General features: G+C 34.6%; 1 long non-coding RNA gene across 1 annotated transcript; it reads left to right on the top strand.

Moving 5' to 3' along the window:
• The first annotated feature begins 2342 nt into the window (after nt 1-2342).
• Nucleotides 2343-3650, top strand: LOC113766921. The gene is made up of 3 exons (XR_003467818.1): nt 2343-2772; nt 2955-3018; nt 3137-3650. It is a non-coding gene; the product is annotated as an uncharacterized LOC113766921 (long non-coding RNA).
• Nucleotides 3651-12066: the final 8416 nt, after the last annotated feature.

Below are 12066 nucleotides of genomic sequence, written 5' to 3'. Positions count from 1 at the left end.
GCTTCGAACTCTCCAACATGCTGCAACGAAGATTCTTGGGGTTGGCTAAGGGGATTCTCATGTATAAGGTAACACTTCTCTTTCTGATGAAAAATCTGTGATTCAGGAAACTTTATCCAACTTCAAAGAGAATTTAAAGGTTTAATGATATGCCATTCTGCATAATCACATTCACAAGCATCAGGAATACTTTTCTTTTTAGAATCATCTTCAGACCCTCCCCATAAAGACACCACTTTTTGTATTCGGGTTGGCTACAGGACTTCTCATCCATGAGATAACACTCATCTTTCAAATGAAAAATTTATAATTCATGAAAATTTTAACCGATTTCAAAGACAATTTAAAGGAGCAATGATATGAATTCTGCATAATCACATTCTCAAAGCATCAGAAATACTTCTTTCGAAAACCTGTCTTCAGACCCTTCCCCCCAAAGGCATCACCTTTTGTATTCCTCTTAGGCAGTAGCTATGAATGAAACAGTAAACATCAACTTTTTCCAACTATTAATGCATTAAATATCAAGAAATATTAAGAAATTGTGAAGCTTGTTAGATGATTGAATAGTAAGTACCCTTGAAGCAGTTGCTTGATACGTCATCCAATTAGAGCTAGTTGGTGTAATAATAGGCAATTTGCTATTTTTATTTCACTGGGTATGCAGTGATTTGTAACTTGTCCTTGATATTCCTTGTTTATCTGTGGTTAGCAAACCAGAATACTAATTGGGAGATTACATTCTTTTATGTTGTGAATTCTCAGATGCAACTCTGTTTCTTATGCAGTTGTTTGAGTGCTAAAAATTTGATGAATGGTCTGAAGACATGCTTTGAAGTTTTCTTGTATATGAAAAGCTGCGTGTATGAACATAAGCTGTTGTCTCAATCTGATGGGGCAAATGCTATTGCAAAGTTGATGGAAAAGATGCCACAGTTAATACACTCCCTTTGTTCATCTCATAACGTTCTCCAACCTATATTTTCATGAGATATTGATAATTGTGATTCTTTGAAATGAATCAAGTAAATGGACTATGCAGAAGGTAAAAATTTTTATGTAGGAAAGGTACAGTTCAATGATGGGGTATACATGGAAATCTTGATTCATATCATTCAACCAGGAAGTGTTCTAAGAGGAAGGATCAAACTTGTTGGCAATACAGTTCATGTGGATGGCAATCCACTGGTGAAAGAGAGTGCCCATGCCTTGTAAGGGAACCTGTTATTAAAATACTTGGTGAGTTACTTTTGCTCTGAAAAAAATTCAAATTCCTTTTGTAAATACGCTGAAATTAGAAAAACAAATAAAGAGATCAATAAATAAATAAAAATGAAGAAAATGAGCCACCCTAGAGTATTCTGGTTTGCTAACTACCAATAAAAAAGTTAACTTAGAAAATCAGCTATAAGGACAATATGTAACTTCATAATATATAATCACTCCATACCCACTGAAATAAAAAATGCCCATTGTCTCCACTAAGTAGCTCGGTTGGAAGAAATAGCAAGAAAGTGCTATTCAATTATCAAAAAACATCAATTTTCAAGAATAGTATTTGTAGTTTCTTGCAAATTCAGTGTTTCCAATTAGTACTTAGTGAATTCTTACAAAATTTTGCGATTGTTTAGAAATTTTGGGAAGGATTTGGTACCTGAATGCCACTACCATCCTCTAATGTTCATATCCTTTTTCATTTTATTCATGATTTGTTCTGTATGTTGCTGTGGATTTCTAAGTTTATATTTCAAGAATGCAAGGACTACTCCTACTGAAACAGGTTGTCTTATCATCTTTGAGTGATTTGAACAAGATCCGAAGTCCAGATACATTGTTTAGATAGTTCGATCTCTTAGATATGAAGTTTGAATGTGGCCATATAGCAAGTTCAAAAGGTTTTTGGTGTCATTAACCTGATGTTAATTTGATTCATGACAAACTTGTGCACCTAAAACACTTGAATGCTATGTTCCACCTAAGGAACTAAAGTCAATTTTAATAACTTTGAAATGGGTGACCTTAATTTAGCTAGCTGGTTACACTCTTAATGCTTGTCTTTTTTTTTTTAAAAAAAAAAACTTCTCAATAAAAAAAAATCTACCATTTCATTCCTTGAAAAACTTAGCATTGATTTATGCTGTTATCTTCTAATAACTGTATTTTACTGATTGTTGTTATGCTGTACTTTCTTTTATTTGCTGCATTTTGGAGTCAGCATGGCTTGCATAAAATTTGTAACATGAAATTCAAAATGCTGTTTACTTAGGCTTGAGGATAGCTCACTATTTTTCGCTCGCAAGGCACTTTTTGAACAGAAAAGGCATGGTACCTTTTGAGGAACCTTTGCTATATTATCTAAGAGTATGCAATGAGGATATGACTTCCAAGATTTAGGTCTTTACTTGGCCTAGTTGAAGTGATCTTCTGTAGTTGCACTAGAAAAAGTAAGGAGAAAACCTTTTCAGTTGTAGCGATCTACCTAGGCTCTCTCAAAAGGAAGACTCTTGCACTTTAATTGCACACAGAGAAGGTCAAGTTATAATTCACTTTAATCCAATCTACATTGGTCATTGTTGTATGCTCATTGTGCAACTTCTAATCTGATGCCATTTTTTTCCTATTGTCATAGGCATTGAGAGTCTACAATCACAATAGCGAGTCCATGGAAATATACATGAGGTTGAGAGTGATAGATTTTCTCGAGGCCTAGAGCTTTTCAAGAATCTGCATGAAGATGATTCCTGGCAGACTATAGGGATTCTCGTGCATGAGGTACACTTCTCTTTGTGCTTTTAATACTTTGATTCAAGGAAATTTATCTGATTTTCATGACTTCTGATATCTTTCTGCTTTCGACCGAGTTTCATACTCATCAGAATCAAAAAGATCTTCATACATTGCCATTTATTTTAAACTTGTATGAAATTGTGAATCTTTCGTCCATTATTTACAAGGTAAAGAAAAGAGATATGGATAAGCCAATACATGGGAAAGTTACTGGTTGGATTTTAAGTCAAGGTATTCCCTTGCTCTAATAATCATGGATATACTTCCTGGATCTGTAGCTTCCATTTTCTGCAGTGTACTTACTATTGCACTTAACCTAATGATTTTTGAAATGCTTATGGCGTTGCAGAAACAGAATTTGTATCTATTCAGATGACTAATGCTGCTAATGAGGCTTGTCAGCCCTTTTAATGAAACATAACCTGGTCTCCTCAAGAAGCTTTCATCTGTTGAACGATTGTAAGTTGGCACATCTGAAAAGCTTGAGTTGTAAACCTCCTACCAATTCATCCGAAGCCTCCCTATACAATGCATATCTTCTGATCTAAAGGGAAAGTGTTGCAACATGAGCAGCTGCCCAACATTGAATGGTGCAAGCATTACCAGATTCCCTACTTTGAGACTGATCATATTTTGTTAGAAAATTCTTGTCTACGCCTATATTTAAGGATGTTTCAGTGCAGTATATTCCAACCATTATGCTGTCTTTAGTTGTGCATATTGAATCTCATGATGCTATGCATTTTTTTGACATTTTGAGGAAGAGTTCCTTATTGCTAGGTGTAAAAGCCAATGACTATTACAGCATCACACATTCCTTATTGCTAGATGTAAAAGTCAATGAGTATTACAACATAACACATTGTATAGTGTATGATCTTGCGCAATTTATTTTGAGTTTTGGAAAATTTGATGCAGAGTATTTGCAAGATTCGTTACCTTGGATTTAAATCATTTGCAAGTTATCTATTAATTTTTTGAGACTAATACTTTCGATGGTCATGTTCACTGGCAAGTTTTTGCATGTTTTTTTTTATTCTGATTTAGGTAGATTTTAAGCAGTTGCCAACATAAGTTAGCAAGTTAATACATTTGCTTTGCCTTCATCTATCAATTAGTACAACCAATACTTTGTCATGATCTGTTGGAGCACTGCTCTCAATGAGAACTTCTGGATCAATTCAGTGATATGATAAATTTTGGAGCACTAACTTCATCTGTCAGAGTTAATTCTTAAAACATCTAAAGTTCTTATACTTCCTCTCCTTTGTTCTGTCTTTTTTAATTCCGCCTTATATTCCAATATTGATATCGATGATTAATCTCCATTTTCATTTGTTATTATTAAAATATAAAGCTTCATTCTCTCTTTATAAAAGAATTCAAGGAAATCCATCGTTTCATCTTCTATAGGGTGAAGTAAATCGTTGCTTGATTTGTCTTATACCATAAAATTGGATGTGCACTGAATAAACACTTGAATTTTCTTCTTGGAGGTATCATATTGGACAAGCTTGCAACCATTAGCAGTGGCTAATATTTGGAAGGTTTGATAAATAGAACTACTTTTTGGGATTGACCATAGAACTAGTTTGCTGTTGCCTACTAGTTGTACTATAAAATGATTGTGAAATTGATTTTGATTTTTTTTTATTGAACTTGAAATTGTAGATTGTGGTTCCTTTTTGTTAGCTTGTTTTGTCACAAACTAATTTTCATTCGATCTTCGATGAAATATTTAGAGAATAAATAATTATGGTGATGTTTCACAAAAATGGTGATATAGGTAAATTTGCGGCTAAAATGACTGTCTAACAAATTATTTCAGTCGATTTACATATTTTTGCTAGCTATCATAAATAATCCAAGGTGTAATGCATTCTTGTTGGAGGGAAGGATGTTATATTAATATCATATCCTACTGAAAGGAAAACTGGGTTCTTAGTTGTCTTACTTTTTCTGTTCTTTTCTAGCTATATATTGAAGCATTAGAATTTCTTACATTAAAACATCTCAAATGGTGGTCTTACCGTAGTCCTCTTTGGAATTTGCTATTAAAGAGAGAAATTTATGGAATTATATTGGAGTCCATAGTAATATGAGTCAAAAGTAAAAAGCAATAGGCCTATATGAAGGTTTAGTTTGCTTTTGTAAGTTTCACTCTCATATATACTTCTCACATTTAAAACATCTAAATGAGACTTGAAAAGATTTTGACAGGTGCCAAACCTATGCAATAACAATAAATAAAACTTAACTACCACCTGAAACAGTCAATAATCAATTCTAGTACTGGAGCAGGGATTCTAGGTGTGCAATGGGTTACTTGATTCACCCTGTTCCCGAAGAGTTTGCTTAATCCGATATACTTGAATTAATTATTTAACTGAATTCACTAGCTAGTAAACAGTGGTAAGCAGGGTCGTCTCCTCAGGGACTAGCGAGAAATTTGTTTCTTTTCAAGTAATGATTAAAGGGGGGTTTTTGGGATTAAATGCCAACTAAACAAATTAAAAGCAGAAAATAATTAATTGAAAGAAATAATTAGAGAAACTCCAGCCAAGAGTACACTTCAGAAATGGTTCATGCACTGAGCATCGATTCACAGATAATTCCAACATTTATTAATAGATTAGTTATAGTTGTCATGCACGTGATAAACAACCAACCTTTCCTTAATTTCTCGATAGTTAAGGTACGACCGTTAACTATTTCTCTAACCCAAAAAGAAACCCTAGGTACGACCGTAGGATTTAATTTCTAGATTGCATTAATAATTAGAAAGGCCCAATCCTAACAAACAAACACGCTACGAGGGTTTGTTTAATCTAGATCGTATGTTCCCCTGACATAAACCCAATTACGCCAGTTGCTACTGAGATAGAGATAACGAACAATTACGGATTCAATTACCCCTATTTAGCAAAATAACCTATATGAATAATTAATTATTGCGCACTAATCAATCATACATAAGGGTTATAACAATTAAAAGCAGGAAGCATATAAATACCAATAAATGAGAAAAACAATGAAAAGCGGTTTAGATCTCACAATAATTGCCGAACCAATGCATCAGTTGTCCCCTTGACTAGAACATAAGAATTTAGTTCTTCATTGTTGAGGAAAATCCCAACATGATACTGTCGAAAGTGAAAAAACTCAGACTTGCGCCTTAACAGCCTCTAATTCCATATATCCCCTCTGACTAGTCTCCTAACCTAATAAGAAGAGAAAAGAATCCAAAAGGTGGGACCCTCCGAATTCCTTCTTGTTTCCTATTGATAGTAGGACTTCCTAGCCTCTGTACGTTTTTTCCTAAATAATAGACTAATGCCTTCTATCTCCGTGGTCCCCGCCGAAGTTAAAAGTCAAAAATCAAAAGTGAGGCTCTGCCGAATTCCCTTTCTCTTCGGTTTCCATCCCTTTGAGGACTCCAACTCAGCAGCTCTTCTTCAGCCAAAAGCAAAAAGGAAATCTGTTCATTTTTTTTTCTCTTATGGGCCACGTTGATGAATCTTTGCAGAAAACTCCTACGTGTGAAGTAATTTGCTTCAGAAAGTCCCTCCTTTTTGTAGTTTTCTGCTCTATTCCCTGAAATTAAGTTCAGATACCAAATATAAGTAGATATTAACAATTAAAATGATATTTGGCAGGGATAAGGGGAAAATTAATAATAAAATAACTAATAATTAACACCCTATCAATTCCCCCCACACCTGAACCATGCTTGCCCTCAAGCATGAGAACACAAACCAAGCAATCAAATTTACACAATGGCTATTGCTCAAATAGTCTATTGTCAAGATACAATTAAAACATATATCAAGTATTAGTGGCAATTTTCAAGAAATATCTCTCTAGTTAGCTTTTAAGATTAAGGATTCTTTTAATATATGACTAACTAATCTAAGAATATAAAATATTCAACCAGCATCCATAAGCAAATGGTTCGACTATTAAGCAAAATCTCAACATTAAAATTCATAAATTAGCGGGCTAACAATTCATTCAAACACTTTCACATTTTTCACTATTAGCACATATTTTTTCCTTTTCAAGAATATCCCCACACTTGAGTGACTTTTATTTTTCAGGGAAAATGCTTAGTTTTTAAGCCATTTAAGCCTTTTGACGCAAACTCCAACATTGGCCAGATGAAGGAGCCCGGTTATTCAGCCATCATCGCTTAAAAACTACATACTCATACCTATCGTCGCTTTTTGACGCGAAAGTCGACACTTGTGGTGAAGACCTCTGGTTACTAGGCAACGATACTAGCGGAGTATAGCCAGATACTATTCATAAATAAGCACAATTAAAACTAAAGATCACACAAACCCGCTTCATTTCTTAAACATGGAGAACTAAGATTAATAGTTGAACAATTTGCATAAAAAAATGTTAGACAAATATTTACAATACTTAGAAAAGTTAATCAAAAAGTGTAAAAGTTACAAAATCTCAAATATTCACCAAAGAGATACCTTTAAACTTAACCATGTCATACTTAACACCTTAGATTGTAAAATCTTAGCAATAGAAAAATTTGAAACATCTAACCATCGTTAATCAGAAACAATCACAAAATGCACAAAGATAGGCAAAAATTGGATAAAATTCAACAAAGTCAAACAAAAAAATTCCAACAAAAATGCCTACACTTACATTTTTTCAATAAAATACCGTTATACTACTCATTCCCCCCACACCTAAATCTTACATTGTCCCTAATGTAAGCAACAAAGAATAAAATTCAAAACAAAAAGGGACAACGAAACTTCCCTGATTATCAAAGGGGGGGTTGTGGCACAGCTGTAGGTGAGAGGCACAAGACATGTAAAGCTTGATGGCAAAACTGATGAAGATGAAGGATATGATCGGTAGCTAAGGATGTCGGGTGGCTGACGATGGATGAAGGAGAATTACGCACGATAAGCAGCGATAATTAGAAACCGACGACCCGCGTTGAATAATGCAACGGTGGCGGTGGAATTTGAGGTCCTTTGGTTGCGGTCCTGCGGCTAGAAAAGAAAAGAAAGGAATAAAAAGGAAAGGGAGAGAAGAAGAAAAGAGAGAAAGAAAGAAAGAAAAAGAAAAGAAAGAAATTTTTTTTTGAAACCACTGCGTTAGACGTGGGCACGCCTAACTGCCCTTGAATCTTCTGACCAACCCAAGGAAATTAAGCTCCTTAAGCGTGACCACTTGGCGGGGGCACACCTAACTACTAGAGTGTCTTCAGACCATTTTTCAGAAATTGAGTTCTAAGTGGGCACGCCTAACTACTATAGAGTCTTCTGACCGCAGATAAAAATTGCTTTCCTTAAGCGTGACCATCTGGCATGGGCACGCCTAATTGCTTGGTAGTCTTCTGTCCGCCAATTTAAAACTTCCTTGTTTAGGCGTGACCACCTAGCGTGGGCACGTCTAATTGCCAGTTCCCTGCTACAAAAGCAACAAATCACTAAATGCAACTAACACTTAATAAAAACTCCAAAAATATAAGAAAACTAAAATAAAGGCCTTGGGTTGCCTCCCAAGCAGCGCCTTTCTTTAATGTCTTTGGCTAGACATTGCTATGTGTATTCACGGAGGATAAAATCGTGTAGCTTGTTTCAGTGCTTTATCTTCTATGTAATCCTGATATCCCTTGTAAATAGAGTAATCCTTGAACACACGAGCTACGGTCTTCCATGGATTAGTAGATGGCGCCAAACAAGTCAACAAGGATTTTAATTCTTCACCTACTCCTCCATCACGAACACTGATTGGTTCGAAATATTTTGCCATCGCAACTCTTAACTTATTCCTGTTATGAAACTCAAAATCTTCTGGTATAATAAAATCAATTTCACTAACAGGAATTAAAGAATAAGAGTCAAGAGAATATTGATTAAAGAATGGAGGAGATGTCACCGCATTTGGAGATTGGTCACTGGATTCATTCACTTGAACCATTTGATGTTGGGGTCTCATTTCTTGCATTTCAACTGTATCTTTAGATCTTTCTTCTTCAAATTCTCGCAGTACCATGTCATTTGTCAGGATAATTGCACTCTCATCTTCCTCATGATCAATAATAGTTTGTAAGGGCAATTCTTCACTCACTCGAAAAGTCAATTGCGTTATCCTAGATGTCAATTGATCCATTTGATCTGTCAAGTTACGCATGCTCGCTTGTGTCTCCTGATGAAAATTCATTGTTTCCTGTTGAAGTTGATGTATCTTCTGTTGAATTTGATGTGTCTCCTGTTGAATTTGATATGTGTTAGTAGCTATTAATTCAATCATTTCTTCAAGAGACATACCTGACATGGATGACGGTTCTTGAGACTCTAGTTGTTGAAAATCTCTTGGCCTTTGTTCATAATTAAAAGTAGAATCATCCCACCATTCTTGCTCATACCTGTTTGAATAAGGGTCATATCATGTTTGATATTGAGGTGAAAAATCTTCAAAATTATCGATTGAAGCACTTAGACCATCTTGAAATGTATGGCATATGTCGATTGAATGATTTAAGGCAAAATAAGTTCCACAATTTGCAGCAATCATTGATCATTAGAAAAAGCACAAGTCTCATAACCCCTTCTAGAAATAAAATCCAGTCTATCGCCAAAATACGGAATGTTAGCAGCCATAAACTATATATAAAAAAAATGAGAAAAAATAAAATGAAAAAATGAAAAAAAAATGAACTAAAAAAAGAAACAAATTAATCAAACACCAGTCCCCGACAACGGCGTCAAAAATTGATAGGTGTCAAACCTGTGCAATAATAATAAATAAAACCTAACTACCACCTGAAATAGTCAATAATCAATTCTAGTACTGGAGCAGGGACTCTAGATGTACAATGTGTTACTTGATTCACCCTGTTTCCGAAGAGTTTGCTTAATCCGATATACTTGAATTAATTATTTAACTGAATTCACTAGCTAGTAGACAGTGGTAAGTAGGATCGTCTCCTCAGGACTAGCGAGAAATTTGTTTCTTTTCAAGTAATGATTAAAGGGGGGTTTTTGGGATTAAATGCCAACTAAACAAATTAAAAGCAGAAAATAATTAATTGAAAGAAATAATTAGAGAAACTCCAGCCAAGGGTACACTTCAGAAATGGTTCATGCACTGATCATCGATTCACAGATAATTCCAACATTTATTAATAGATTAGTTATAGTTGTCATGCACGCGATAAACAACCAACCTTTCATTAATTTCTCGATAGTTAAGATACGACCGTTAACTATTTCTCTAACTCAAAAACAATCCTAGGTACGATCGTAGGATTTAATTTCTAGATTGCATTAATAATTAGAAAGGCTCAATTCTAACTAACAAACATGCTACGAGGGTTTGTTTAAACTAGATCGTATGTTCCCTTGACATAAACCCAATTACGCCAGTTGCTACTGAGATAGAGATAACGAACAATTACGGATTCAATTACCCCTATTTAGCAAAATAACCTATATGAATAATTAATTATTGCGCACTAATCAATCATACATAAGGGTTATAACAATTAAAAGCAGGAAACATATAAATACCAATAAATGAGAAAAATAATTAAAAGCGGTTTAGATCTCAAAGTAATTGCCGAACCAATTCATCAGTTGTCCCCTTGACTAGAAAATAAGAATTCAGTTCTTCATTGTTGAGGAAAATCCCAACATGATACTGTCGAAAGTGAAAAAACTCAGACTTGCGCCTTAACAGCCTCTAATTCCATATATCCCCTCTGACTAGTCTCCTAACCTAATAACAAGAGAAAAGAATCCAAAAGGTGGGACCCTCCGAATTCCTTCTTGTTTCCTATTGATAGTAGGACTTCCTAGCCTCTGTACGTTTTTTCCTAAATAATAGACTAATGCCTTCTATCTCCGTGGTCCCCGCCGAAGTTAAAAGTCAAAAATCAAAAGTGAGGCTCTGCCGAATTCCCTTTCTCTTCGGTTTCCATCCCTTTGAGGACTCCAACTCAGCAGCTCTTCTTCAGCCAAAAGCAAAAAGGAAAGCTGTTCATTTTTTTTCTCTTGTGGGCCACGTTGATGGATCTTTGCAGAAGACTCCTACGTGTGAAGTAATTTGCTTCAGAAAGTACCTCCTTTTTGTAGTTTTCTGCTCCATTCCCTGAAATTAAGTCCAAATACCAAATATAAGTAGATATTAACAATTAAAACGATATTTGGCAGGGATATGGGGAAAATTAATAATAAAATAACTAATAATTAACACCCTATCAATTCCCCCCACACCTGAACCATGCTTGCCCTCAAGCATGAGAACACAAACCAAGCAATCAAATTTACACAATGGCTATTGCTCAAATAGTCTATTGTCAAGATACAATTAAAACATATATCAAGTATTAGTGGCAATTTTCAAGAAATATCTCCCTAGTTAGCTTTTAAGATTAAGGATTCTTTTAATATATGACTAACTAATCTAAGAATATAAAATATTCAACCAGCATCCATAAGCAAATGGTTCGACTATTAAGCAAAATCTTAACATTAAAATTCATAGATCAGCGGGCTAACAATTCATTCAAACACTTCCACATTTTTCACTATTAGCACATATTTTTTCCTTTTCAAGAATATCCCCACACTTGAGTGATTTTTTTTTCAGGAAAAATGCATAGATTTTAAGCCATTTAAACCTTTTGACGCGAACTCCAACATTGACCAGATGAAGGAGCCCGGTTACTCAGCCATCATTGCTTAAAAACTACATACTCATACCTATCATCGCTTTTTGACGCGAAAGTCGACACTTGTGGTGAAGACCTCCGGTTACTAGGTAACGATACTAGCGGAGTATAGCCAGATACTATTCATAAATAAGCACAATTAAAACTAAAGATCACACAAACCCGCTTCATTTTTTAAACATGGAGAACTAAGATTAATAGTTGAACCAATTTGCATCAAACAATGTTAGACAAATATTTACAGTACTTAGAAAAGTTAATCGAAAAGTGTAAAAGTCACAAAATCTCACATTTCACCAAAGAGATACCCTTAAACTTAACCATGTCATACTTAACATCTTAGACTGTAAAATCTTAGCAATAGAAAAATTTGAAACATCTAACCATCGTTAATCAGAAACAATCACAAAATGCACAAAGATAGGCAAAAATTGGATAAAATTCAACAAAGTCGAACAAAAAAAATTCCAACAAAAATGCCTACACTTACACTTTTTCAATAAAATACCGTTGTACTACTCATTCCCCCCATACCTAAATCTTACATTGTCCCTAATGTAAGCAAT

The sequence above is a fragment of the Coffea eugenioides genome, chromosome 3 (genome assembly GCF_003713205.1).
Source record: "Coffea eugenioides isolate CCC68of chromosome 3, Ceug_1.0, whole genome shotgun sequence".
NCBI lineage: Eukaryota > Viridiplantae > Streptophyta > Magnoliopsida > Gentianales > Rubiaceae > Coffea > Coffea eugenioides.
Note: the sequence above shows the minus strand (reverse complement) of the source record. Positions and strands in the feature narration are given on the sequence as shown.